Here is a 12,818-nt window from a genome sequence, read left to right as displayed (position 1 = left end):
CATGTTTAAAGATGATTAAAAACAACTTTTGTGTAAGTAACTACTTGTCTTGGTGAATGTCTATTGCTGCTGGGTTTTGGGTCCTTTCAGCTCATAACAATACGTACTTTGGGATGGAAACCATGCTGTCGCAAACTCGTTTGCAACCTATTTTTCAATCTTCTTGAGAGAGAGAGAGATTCAGTTTGGTGATGTGTAACATGCAGCAATGTTTTGGTGCACCAAAAAAAAAAGATTTCATCCAATTTTTAGGTAATTATCTGATTAGTTTCTCATGCTGCTTGTGGGTACCAGCTGATCAAATTAATTGGCATGTTTCCTAAATTAAACATCTGCCTACATTTTGAAAGCATTTCACTGGGGGCATGTGCATGTGAAGAACCGAGACACTTGTTTTGGTTGAGCTCTCCATGAAGAATATTAAATAGACGGTCACAACTTAAAAATCAAGATTTATTTCATCAAAAATGGATAAAACTAGCATGAAGAAACCAAAGCTGCTGAGAACAAAGACTGAAGAAGTTCCTACTCAACTGGGAACATTGGATGGAAGTCAGAAAGGGAGTGGTGCAAAAATGGCAACAGGACCAGCTGAACCAGGTAAAACTGGGAAGTCAGGTCAAAAGCTGAGCATCTTCCTGGAAAAAATGGAGAATTTGAGCAACCAATTCATAAATGTTGAAACGCAGAAAATGATCGAAATAAAAGAGATTGTTGAGCAGTCTGAATTCACAGTCACATGAGATACTCAAAGCTTTTGGGGAAAAAAGCCAAAGAATGGGAGTCTGATAAACAAGGATTGCTTGACAAAAGTGTTCATATGGAGAACAAAAGACGATGAAACAGTGTTCAAATTATTAGAATTGAAAATGGATCCCACAAATGCTGGGAGAAGACAAATTTGGAGAAAAACTACATATCAAGAGAGCTCACCAAACACTTGCACCCAGAAAAGCCAGTGATCAGTGACCAAGACCATTTCTGGTGTGACTTTTAAGCTTCCAAGAATAGGAGACAATTCTGGGAGCAGCATATGATTACTCTAACCAGAATAATGTCCTGCCCAAGGTTTTTCATGAAAAGGTACTACTTTTTCAAGATTTTAGCCTGACCTTAATTAAACAAAGAAAAGAATTTGAAGACGTTAAAAGACAACTGCGTGTTTAAAAACTTGAAGAACTCAGAGATATATCCTGTGAAATTGAGGGTCGATGTAGGGGAAGGGATCTGGTGATTTTTCAAGAACAAGGTGAAAGATTTTCTATGAAGTATAGAAATGAGAAAAATGATCAAGGTTGCCGAGGGAGAAGGTTGTCAAAATATTTTTAATGGGACTAAGTAAAAGTAGTAAAGGTTGTATTTTTTTTATTTTTACAAAACCGTCTTGTATTGTTCCAAAGTTCTTTGGCTTGGCTTCGCGGACGAAGATTTATGGAGGGGGTAAAAGTCCACGTCAGCTGCAGGCTCGTTTGTGGCTGACAAGTCCGATGCGGGACAGGCAGACACAGTTGCAGCGGTTGCAGGGGAAAATTGGTTGGTTGGTGTTGGGTTTTTCCTCCTTTGCCTTTTGTCAGTGAGGTGGGCTCTGCAGTCTTCTTCAAAGGAGGTTGCTGCCCGCCAAACTGTGAGGCGCCAAGATGCACGGTTTGAGGCGATATCAGCCCATTGGCGGTGGTCAATGTGGCAGGCACCAAGAGATTTCTTTAGGCAGTCCTTGTACCTTTTCTTTGGTGCACCTCTGTCACGGTGGCCAGTGGAGAGCTCGCCATATAACACGATCTTGGGAAGGCGATGGTCCTCCATTCTGGAGACGTGACCCACCCAGCGCAGCTGGATCTTCAGCAGCGTGGACTCGATGCTGTCGACCTCTGCCATCTCGAGTACTTCGACGTTAGGGATGAAAGCGCTCCAATGGATGTTGAGGATGGAGCGGAGACAACGCTGGTGGAAGCGTTCTAGGAGCTGTAGGTGATGCGGGTAGAGGACCCATGATTCGGAGCCGAACAGGAGTGTGGGTATGACAACGGCTCTGTATACGCTTATCTTTGTGAGGTTTTTCAGTTGGTTGTTTTTCCAGACTCTTTTGTGTAGTCTTCCAAAGGCGCTATTTGCCTTGGCGAGTCTGTTGTCTATCTCATTGTTGATCCTTGCATCTGATGAAATGGTGCAGCCGAGATAGGTAAACTGGTTGACCGTTTTGAGTTTTGTGTGCCCGATGGAGATGTGGGGGGGCTGGTAGTCATGGTGGGGAGCTGGCTGATGGAGGACCTCAGTTTTCTTCAGGCTGACTTCCAGGCCAAACATTTTGGCAGTTTCCGCAAAGCAGGACGTCAAGCGCTGAAGAGCTGGCTCTGAATGGGCAACTAAAGCGGCATCGTCTGCAAAGAGTAGTTCACGGACAAGTTTCTCTTGTGTCTTGGTGTGAGCTTGCAGGCGCCTCAGATTGAAGAGACTGCCATCCATGCGGTACCGGATGTAAACAGCGTCTTCGTTGTTGGGGTCTTTCATGGCTTGGTTCAGCATCATGCTGAAGAAGATTGAAAAGAGGGTTGGTGCGAGAACACAGCCTTGCTTCACGCCATTGTTAATGGAGAAGGGTTCAGAGAGCTCATTGCTGTATCTGAACCGAAAGCATTTAGAAATGCTAACGGAGAGCTCAGTAAAAGGGGAAAAAATCTGGAAAAAGTAGTATCAAGGGGAGAAAGGTGCCTGGAAAGGAGTAACAAAAAAAGATGATGCCAAAGGGAGGGGTTCTTCTTCCTTGAGAGATTCAATGGGCTTTTTAAATTTTATTTATCATTTTTATCAATACAGACAAAAAAATTCAATGAATTTAAAATAATTGTTTGATTATACATAGTGAAACAAAAAAAAAAACTTTTAGATTTTTCCCAAACCCCTCTCCCCCAAAAGTAAGAAAAAAAGAAACATCTATATATATGTATAATATATATATATATGTGTGTGTGTGTGTGTGTGTGTGTGTGTGTGTATATATATATATATATATATATATATTCATTAATTATTATAATCTCAAATTGAGAGGAGTGGATAAGGTGGAAGATTTGGACGGAAATGTATTCATAACATCCACATATGGTTTTCAAATGCTAAAAAAAATTTCAACTCTATTTCTTAAACTATATGTGATTTTTTTTCTAAAAGTATACAGTTTTGCATTTCACTATGCTATCTACTTAATAATACTTCATTATCAGCTTTCCATGTTAACGCTGTAAATTTCTTTGCTATCCTTAAAAAATTTTCTTGGCATTTATCTAATTTCAATTTTGTATCCATTTCATACATATCCCCAAGTTTAAAAAAAAAATATTGGATCCTTTTGTATCTTTATCTTCATAATTTGTCCTAATAACAGACTCAAATCATTCCAAAACCTTTCTACTTTTTCACAAGACCACACTGAATGTAAAAAAAAAGTCACTATTTCTTTTGTATATCGAAAACACTTATTTGAATAATTAGAATTAAGTCCATTTAATTTATGTGGAGTATAATATAATTGATGGAGAAAATTATATTGAACCATTTGGTATCTAGCATTAACTGTATTCGTAACACTTTCTTGACACAATTTTGACCATATTTCCTCTTGAATTTGTATGTTTAAATCTTTCTCGCATCGCATTTTTGATTTATATAAATCTTTTTTCTTTGTGGTTTCTTGTAATTTTATATGCATGTTAGTAATAAATTTCTTGACCATGAATGTATGTTATTATATCTTCAAATTGACTTTGTTTTGGAAGTCTCAAATCTGTTCCCAATTTCTTTTTTAAATGCAATTTTCATTGATAATATGCAAAAATTGTATTATTATATATACTGTATTTATATTTTAATTGGTCAAAAGTTTTTTTTAATCTATAAAAAACAATCTTTTATCCTCTGTATTCCTTTACTATACCAATTATCAAATAAAGAATTATTCAATGGAAAAGGAAGAAGTGGATTTTGTTTTAACAACATTTTTGGTCATTGATAATTTTTAATTCCTCTCTATATGAATTCCATTCCATATTTTTAATAAATGTTTTAAAACTAATGTCTCCTTAGTTTCTTTGAACAACTCACTATTACATTTATACAAAATTTGCTCTGGGATAAATTCACCAATTTGATTCATTTCAATCTGAACCCAAGCTGCTTTTTCGCCCCTTTGATAACAGGACAAAAATCTCAATTGAGCTGCTTTAAAATGATTCTTAAAATCTCCATGTTAATTTTTCCAAACCAATTCTTGCATCTTACCTTTTCAAATAAACTCTCGTATTATTTTATTCAAAGCTTTGAAAAAATGATTCTGGTACTTGAATGGGTAACGATTGAAATAAATATTGTATTCTTGGAAAAATACTAATTTTAATACAATTCATTCATCCTATTCATGTTATTGGGAAATCTTTCTGTTATCAAATCCTCACAGCTTTTTTAATAATGGCAAATAATTTAACTTAAACAAATTATTTATATTTCTATTAATTTTTATTCCTAAATATTTAATTGCATCATTTTGCCATTTAAATTTTGTCAATCTTTTACACTGAGAGTAATACATATCCACATAGGCATCACTTCACTATTATTAACATTGATTTTATACCCAATACTAGTCCATATTCTTTTAATCTCTCAACTTAATTAATGATATTTCTGGTCTCATTAAATATACTAATTTTATAATATTTATTACCTACTTGAAATTCTTTAATTTCTTTATCAGTTCTAATTATTTCTGCTAATGGCTCGATTGCAAATGTAAGAGGTGATAATGGACAGCCTTGTCTAGAAGACCTTTCTAACAAAGAGGGTTTTGACATTTGTTTATTCATTATCACTTTTGCTTTTGTCTAATCATGTAATGCCTTTATCCAATTTATAAAAAAATTTGGAAACCCAAAAGCATTAAATGTTTCAAATAAAAATTCCCATTCCAATCTATCAAATGCTTTCTTTGCATCTAATGCTACTGCCATTGCTGGGATCTTTCTATTTTCTGCTATATTTATCAAACATAAAAATTTAACAATATTGTCTGCTGCTCTTCTATTTTCAATAAAATTAGTTTGATACATATTTATTAATTTTGGCAAAAATTAAACTAACATATTAGCTAGTAATTTGATACAATTTTATAATCTGTATTTAATAATGATATAGGTCTATATGGAGAAGATTGTAAACAATCTTTCCCTTTCTTCAGAATCACTGTTATTAACGCTGTTTTAAATGATTCTGGCAGATCATGTACCTTTTTCATTTGGTATCTTACCTCCTTTAATACAGGCATTAATAACTCCTGAAACTCTTTATAAAATTCTGATGGAAAACCATCTTCATCCATTGCCTTATTATCTGTAAAGGCATTTGGGTCTCATCAACTTCTATTTCAGAAAAATTCTCAGACAACCTTAACTTTTCATTTCCTTTAGCACAGGTAGTTTAACTTGTCTCAAATAATCTTTTATTTTATTATCTTTCATGGATTCTGAATGATAAAGTTTAGCATAAAATTCCTTAAAATTATCATTTATTTCCTGTGTTTTATAAGTAATCTGACCTGCAGGTTTCTTAGTTGCAGTTATTGTTCTAGAAATTTGTTGTTTTTAATTGCCTTGCTAAACCTTTATGAGCCCTTTCACCCAACTCATATTTTTGTCTCAATCTCATTAGATCTCACTCCACTCTTTAAGTCTGTATTGTATTAAATCTTAATTTCTTTGACTCTAGCAATCTTCTTCTCATCTTTTTGCCCTTGAAATTCCTTCTCCAATTTCATTATTTCTTTATCTAGCTGATCTACTTCTTTCATATATTCTTTGTTTCCTTTTGAAGTATAGCTTATTATTTGACCTCTTAAATATGCTTTCATTGAGTCCAATAATGTAAACTTACTCGTAGCTGAATCTTTATTGGTTTCAAGAAAAAAGTTTTATATATTGCCTCATATAATCACAAAATTCTTTTTTCTTCAATATAGTTGTATTTAACCTCTTTCTATAGCCAATCTTTTGCTCTTCTTCCAACAAAATTGACAAAATTAAAGGTGAATGATCCGATAAAACTCGTGCTTGATATTCCACCTTTTGTACTCTATGTTGAAATTGTGCAGAAATTAGAAACATATGTAAATTTTTTCTCCAAATATCCACTTGGTCCATATCTTTCATTAAATCTATTACCATTTTTTCTACTTTATTTTTTGTCACTTTATCTCCCGACCTATCTAATTTAGAGTCTAAAGCAAAATTAAAATCTCCCCCGAGAATAACTTTCACGTTAGCATTTGATAAATGCATAAAAAGTTTACTGTCATCTTCATTTGGTGCATATACATTCATTAGGGTCCGTTGTTCTGAATAGATCTGACAAATTACCATAACATATCTTCCAGCAACATCTATACTAGTATCCAGTAATTTAGCTGGTAATTTTTTATTTATCAATATTACTGTATCTCTCACCTTAGAATTTAATAATGATGCTACTACAGTCCCAACCCAGTCTCTTTAATTTTTCATATTCCTTTTCTGTCAAATGTGTTTCTTGTAAAAAAGCGATGTCTGCTTTAATTTTTTTCATGTATATTAATAATTTTTTTCTGTTTTATTTGATTTTGTATCCTGTTAATAATACTAATAAAATTCAATTTATCAGCCACCTAATTTTCCACAAAATCTACTAACCGTCCATCTTTTCAGCTCCACTTCTCTCTCATTTATAACGATAACAAGATATTTCATAATATAATTATTCTATTTAAGTGTATTAATAAAGAAAAAGAAAAGAAATGCAGAAAAAGATAGAACCTCCCCCCCCCCACCAAAAGCGTACATTATTAATGATACATTCTTACACCCCTGATCTGTAGGAGTTGTGATGAAAATCTCACCCGCTCACATGACTCCACAGAGGCCAGGCTCATACTCCCAACTAACTCCCCCGAAATATTTTACTGTCTCTTATTGCCTCCAATCAATTCAGTCTCAAACCAATTACCAATTTCAATTTTTTCATAGATTTACCGGGTAAGAATTTTCCTCCCTAATATTCTCTCTCTTGAAACTTATATCTTTTTATTCTTTATATCCTCAGCTGTAATCTTTCTGCGTCCTCTCTCACTTCGGGCATCACCCAGTTCTCGTCTCTCTTTATCAGGCAATGAATCTACAAACATTTTTGCTTCATTGGGTTCCATAAAAAAATCTATTTTTTCCTTCGCGAACAAAAATTTTCAATACTGCCGGATACCTTAAAACAAAAGTATAACCTTTTTTCCACAACACATTTTTAACAGCATTGAATTCTTTTCTTTTTTTCAACAAATCAGAACTTATGTCAAGGTAAAAGAAGATCTTATTTCCATTATCAATTAATGGTGATTGTCTCTCTTTCACTTGTTTTTCCACCAGTTCCAAGATCTTTTCCCTCACTTCATAACAAAGTAACTTGACCAGTATCGAACGTGGTTTTTGATCTGGTTGTGATTTTTGTTGTAATGCTCTTTGAGCTCTTTCAATTTCCATATCTCCTTGAAATCCAGTTACCCCCAAAGTTTGCGGAATGCCACGTTGCAAAAATCTCTTCCTATCTTGTCCTTCATTACCTTCTTTAAGTCCAACAATTTTTATATTATTTCTTCCACTGAAATGTTCTAACATATCAATCTTTTGAGTTAATTGATCTTTTGTTGTGGCCGCTTCAGCTTGAGTTTTTTTTTAATTTGTTCTTTAAAGTTTTGGATTTCAAATTCATTTCCTTTAATTTTTTTCTTCCACAACTTCAAATTTTTTATCCATTTGTGACATCATTCTTTCCACCTTTTTTGTAAAGCTCTTATTTTCAACTATACTCTCATTACATCTTTTAACTTCCATTGTCAACTGCACCAAAGATTGGTGAAAAGTATCCATACATTTCTTAATTTCTGTTGTAGTGTAGAGCTCGTCGAAAGAATCAAAGACTTGTTGATCCAAACCAAAGCTTTTATTAGCAAAAGACAGGAGCTCTTCACAGGTGGCCGACCAGTCCCGAATGATCCGACCTGGCTAGGGACACAACCCTTTAAGGCCCAGACAGTAGGCGTGGCTAAGCTCTCAGCCAATCGCTGTAAGCACAGTCTAGATACTGTAACTATATACACTATATACATTGGTGATAGATCTGTACTATCACGTGTAGATATGTAAGTCTCTTATTTTCTCCTGTTTTTTAGTGAAGACTTTTGTTCTACATACACTTCTTCTTTTACTTCCTGTTCTTCTTGATCGCTGGAGCTGGAGGCTTCTTGAGCCTTTTTTAAAATTGTCACTTTTTTTTGTGTTCTGTGCAAGCACGTGGTCATTTCTTTTCCCGTGGCAGGAGGCCATTGTCGGAGGAGACCCTGCACAGCAATGTCCAAGGTCTCCCCAGCTCCAGGCTTGTCTCCACGGGCTCCTACCTTCCGGAGAGCTCCAGGATCCTTCTTCAAGGTAGGCCTCTCTTCTTTATCTGCTTCCTTTTCTTGTCCAAGTTCTTGAAAGGTAATAGTTGTTTTATCCTTCTTCGGTGGCATTCTGTGTTGTTCTGTAGGCCTTGTGACAGCTTTTCTTTCTATTTTCTTTTAATCATTTCAGCCTTTTTGACTTTTTTTGAAATGTTTTCGGAGAGAGAAGGGATTCCAAGTCTAGTCCCATGTCATCACGTGGCATTCCCTCTACGGGCTTTTGTCGTGGGCTTCCTAGGCTCTATATATACGTCACTGTCGGGGCAGGGACATTGTGTGTTTTTCTTAAAGGGGAAGGATCACTATTATTTAAAGATCCAAAGAGATTTTACTGCAAAAAAAAAATATTGTTTTGAAAAAGATTATGGATAGAACATGAAAATTTATTAGTTTTAATGTTAATGGAATTAACAGAATGGTGAAGATAAAACAGGTCTTGGCATACCTAAAAAAATTAAAGGCAGATATAGTCTTTTTACAAGAAACAGACCTTACCAAATTGGAACATGCAAAATTTAAAAGATTTTGGATGGAGCAAGTGATATCGTCATCATTTGGACCAAAACCAAGAGGCATAGTGATTTTAATTAATAAAAATATACCAATAATAATAGAAGAGACTTTAACCGATCAAGTTGGAAGATTTGTAATGGCACACGAAAATTTATGCAGAATCGTGGACATTTATGAATATTTGCACCCAAAATTATAATGATGAAGTCTTTATGAAAGATATCTTTTTAAAAAACTGCATGGGGAAGACAAAACAAATTGGTTGCAGGAGATTTCAATTTTTGTTTCAATCCAATATTGGACAAATCAGCGAAAACAGTAACAACAGAAAAAACAACACAATCATTGATGAAGGATTTAAATTTAATTAATATGGAGGCAGCTCAATCCTTAAGGAAGAGACTGCTCGTTCTAATCAAGGGTGCATGATTCAAATAGGAGGATTGACTTATTTTTAATGTCAACCCAGCTACAGAGTGGAAAAACAGAGTACTTGACAAGACTCTTAATAGACCATTTGCCATTAACTTTAACTATTACTGAAATGGAAAAGTAAGAAAGTATGTATAGATGGCACCTTAACACTACATTATTAAAGAGGAAGGACTTTTGTGAGTTTATTAAGAGACAGATAGATTGTTTTTACAAAATATTTCTTTCTTCCACGATAATAGTTTCCTAATATGGGACACATTTAAGCTTATCTGAGGGGACAAATTATTTCTTATTCTAAAAATCTTAAGAGAGAATATTTAAGAGACTTGGAAAGTTTAGAGATGGATATAACAAAACTGGAAAAAAGAATATCAGATATCAGGAACACAAGAAAAATATAGAATATTATAGAATAAAAAGAGGGTGGATGGGGATTTGGTGGTAGCCTCGCACAAAATCAACCTTGGAGAAAACAGTTGCACCATGCAGGTTGGCTGTTAAGTCTAGGGTGGTTGAATCACTGAGGCTCCGGTAGTCTCCACAAGGTCACCAGCCCCTTGTGGCCTTGGGTATCATGTGGAGAGGGTAAGCCCATGGGCTGTCAGACCTACAAATGATTTCCAACTCTTCCAACTGTTTGAATTCCTCCTTGGCTAGATGCAGCTTATCTGGGGAAGTCGTCTAGGCTTCACATGGAGGAGTGGGCCACAGAATGTGGTGTTGCACGTGGTGGACATGAACTGGGGCCTGAGAATATGGCTGTACCTATCAGTGGAAATGGTAACAGTGGCCATTTTTTGGTCCTGAGCACTGGTGGCCGCAAGCTGGCTTTTTTGGGCGTGCACCAGGCATTTCACTTTGAGGTCCACTAGCAGGCTGTGGGCTTGGGAAAAATCTGTGCCGAGGAGTGACTTCTCTACCGTGGCAAGTGTGAAATCCCAGTGGATCTCGTTGCCAAGCCATATCAGTACGCGCCAAAGGTCTTAATGGCAGTGTTGCTGGCTGCCCACAGGGTTGGCCCTCATGGGCATATTTGGGTGTCTAAAGGATGATGCTGAGCTCTGCTCCTGGATAGATGAGGAAACACCGGCCCATGGTTTTGTCCGAGACATGTAGTAGGCTGTTAGTGTGGTCATTTGCCATAGCTGTTAGCGGCGGCTGGTCTGGGCATTTCCCGGGAACGAGCAGGGCTGTTTGTGAGCTTCTGCCCCCAACGCTAATGGTAAAAATACCACCGTGCCTCTGGTGCTTCTCTTGGTCTGTGAGGGCGTAGCTGTTCGCTGCTTGTTTGGGTTTTGGGCTGCTGCTATGCCTGGGAATATGTCAGCTTATTCGTGGTGGATTCGTTCTCTCTATTGGTGGACCAGAGAATGTCCGCCTTCACTGCGACCTTGCGGTGGTTGCTGAAATCCACAGCCGCTAGCAGCAGCTAGATGTCATCGGGCATTTGCTCAAAGAATGCCTGCTCAAATATGAGGCAGGGCTTGTGGCCCTCTGCCAGCGTGAGCATTTTTTTTTTATAGGGCAGATGGCATTCTGTCCCCAAGGCCGTCCAGGTGCATAAGCCTGGCCGCTCTCTGGCACTTAGAGAGCCCATTGGTGATGATGAGGACCGCCTTCAAAGCAGAGTAATTACCTTCCTCTGGTGGGTTCTATGTGAGGTCATCAACTCTGGCTGCGGTTTCTTGGTCCAGGGAGGTGACGACATGGTACTTGTTGGAGTCTGAAGTAATCTGCGTTATCTGGAACTGTGCTTCTGCCTGTTCAAACCAAGTGCGTGGTCGAAGCGTCCAGAAAGTGGGGAATTTATGGGCAACTGCACTGACTGCTGCATAATGTTGAGTCCAGAGGCATCTGGACCCATCGGGGTCACCAATGTAGCAGTAGCGAAACAGAGTCAAAAGAATGAGACCAGTACTCAGTAGGCTCATCTGCACTCCAGTTGTTTATTAAAAACTTCCCGCACTGTGCCTGATAAGGTTGCGGGTAAGTCCCGCCCTCGCGCCAGAAACCTTGTTAAGATGTTGTCCCACGCAAATGCGGACCTGATCCAGTCGGCAGAAAAGACAATCCTGGTGGCACCATCTTGACACGGCTGCTCTGCTGTCGTGACTGTAACACATGGAACCAGTTCCCCTGGCGTTACAGATGAGCACTGTCACACAAACTTAATTATACCCCTTTATTCCAAAAATAAACAAAGATTTACAGAAATGGAAAGATTTGTCAATTACATTAATAGGAATGTTCCTTTGTCTAAAAATGAAGGTAATGCAAGACTATGTATCTCTTTCAAGTTAATGACTATTGCACTAACTAAAAATTTCTTTAAAATGATTGCATGATTGTGTAATACAATTCCTATAGAATAACAAAGTACCAAGAATTGCACTGGAAAAGTTAATGAGATTATAAATTGGGAGGACTTCGACTCCCAGATTTTAAGAAGTATTATCTATCAGCACAGCCAGATTTCTATCCTTTATCTGGAACCCTTAGGGGACAGTGTGTTCTGAATTTCGGATTTTTCCGGATTTTGGAAAGCCAGATTTAAGCCCACCTGAATTGTACTGCCGTATCCACCCCCACCCCCTTCCAATCATGCTGCCATCTCCCCCCCCCCCCACCCTTGCCCGCCCGACTTGCACTCCTGGTCTCTTTCCCCCTCCCCCGCCCACCCGACTCTTGTTGCTAGTCTCACCCGCCCGACTTGTGCTGTCGGTCTCTCTCCCCCTCTCCTGCCTTACTCGCGCTGCTGTCTCTCTCCCCACTTGCCAGTTTTTGGAACTTTCCGAATTTTAGATTCGGAAATAAACAGGATTGTATACCTGTCTTTTGAAATATTATGCAACGAGGCATTCCATCTTTCAAACCTCGTTCGACAGGATTTACTGTGTCCAGATAATCAAACAAAAGAGGTAAATGTTTAAATTTGCTTTTTCCTGTTCTTGTCACTTATCCATAATAAAAACAGAAAATGCTGGCAATACTAACATCTCAGCTCTTTAGTGGAATGTTTGATGAAAGATTGTTAATCTGACTGTGATGCTGACCATTTCCAACATTTTATACTTTTATTTTAGATTTTCAGCATTTCAATTATTTTGCTTTTGCACTTTTTAATCACAGTTGATCTTGATTTCCTCAGAAATGTTGGAATCTACTGATTCTTGGCCATGGTTGTAAATTTTAATATGATTCACTATCTTAATTTCCATTCTCAGTTAAGTTCAGTGAGCTCCTTTCAGGTAGTTTGTCGTCAGCAACAAACTTTGAATAAAGTCTTAAACATATTATTTATTTTTGTGAAGAATTTTCCTTGATCGTTTTTAAATTGTCCAAATGTTTGCTTATACCAGCA

The 12,818-nt window shown here is 37.0% G+C and overlaps 1 protein-coding gene across 9 annotated transcripts in view; it reads left to right on the top strand.

Moving 5' to 3' along the window:
• The window catches only part of eif4enif1 (eukaryotic translation initiation factor 4E nuclear import factor 1), an 85,488-nt gene that overhangs the window by 5,080 nt on the left and 67,590 nt on the right, over positions 1-12,818 (top strand). Inside the window, exon 1 of one of the 9 annotated variants that reach the window (XM_069933086.1) lies at positions 8,428-8,495. The exons of the other annotated variants lie outside the window; for them this stretch is intronic. The gene's annotated coding sequence lies outside the window, so the exon portion shown is untranslated. Of the gene's footprint in view, positions 1-8,427; positions 8,496-12,818 lie in introns of those variants that run through there. 9 annotated transcript variants of the gene reach the window in all.

The sequence above is a fragment of the Narcine bancroftii genome, chromosome 4 (genome assembly GCF_036971445.1).
Source record: "Narcine bancroftii isolate sNarBan1 chromosome 4, sNarBan1.hap1, whole genome shotgun sequence".
In the NCBI taxonomy this organism is placed as follows: domain Eukaryota; kingdom Metazoa; phylum Chordata; class Chondrichthyes; order Torpediniformes; family Narcinidae; genus Narcine; species Narcine bancroftii.
Note: the sequence above shows the minus strand (reverse complement) of the source record. Positions and strands in the feature narration are given on the sequence as shown.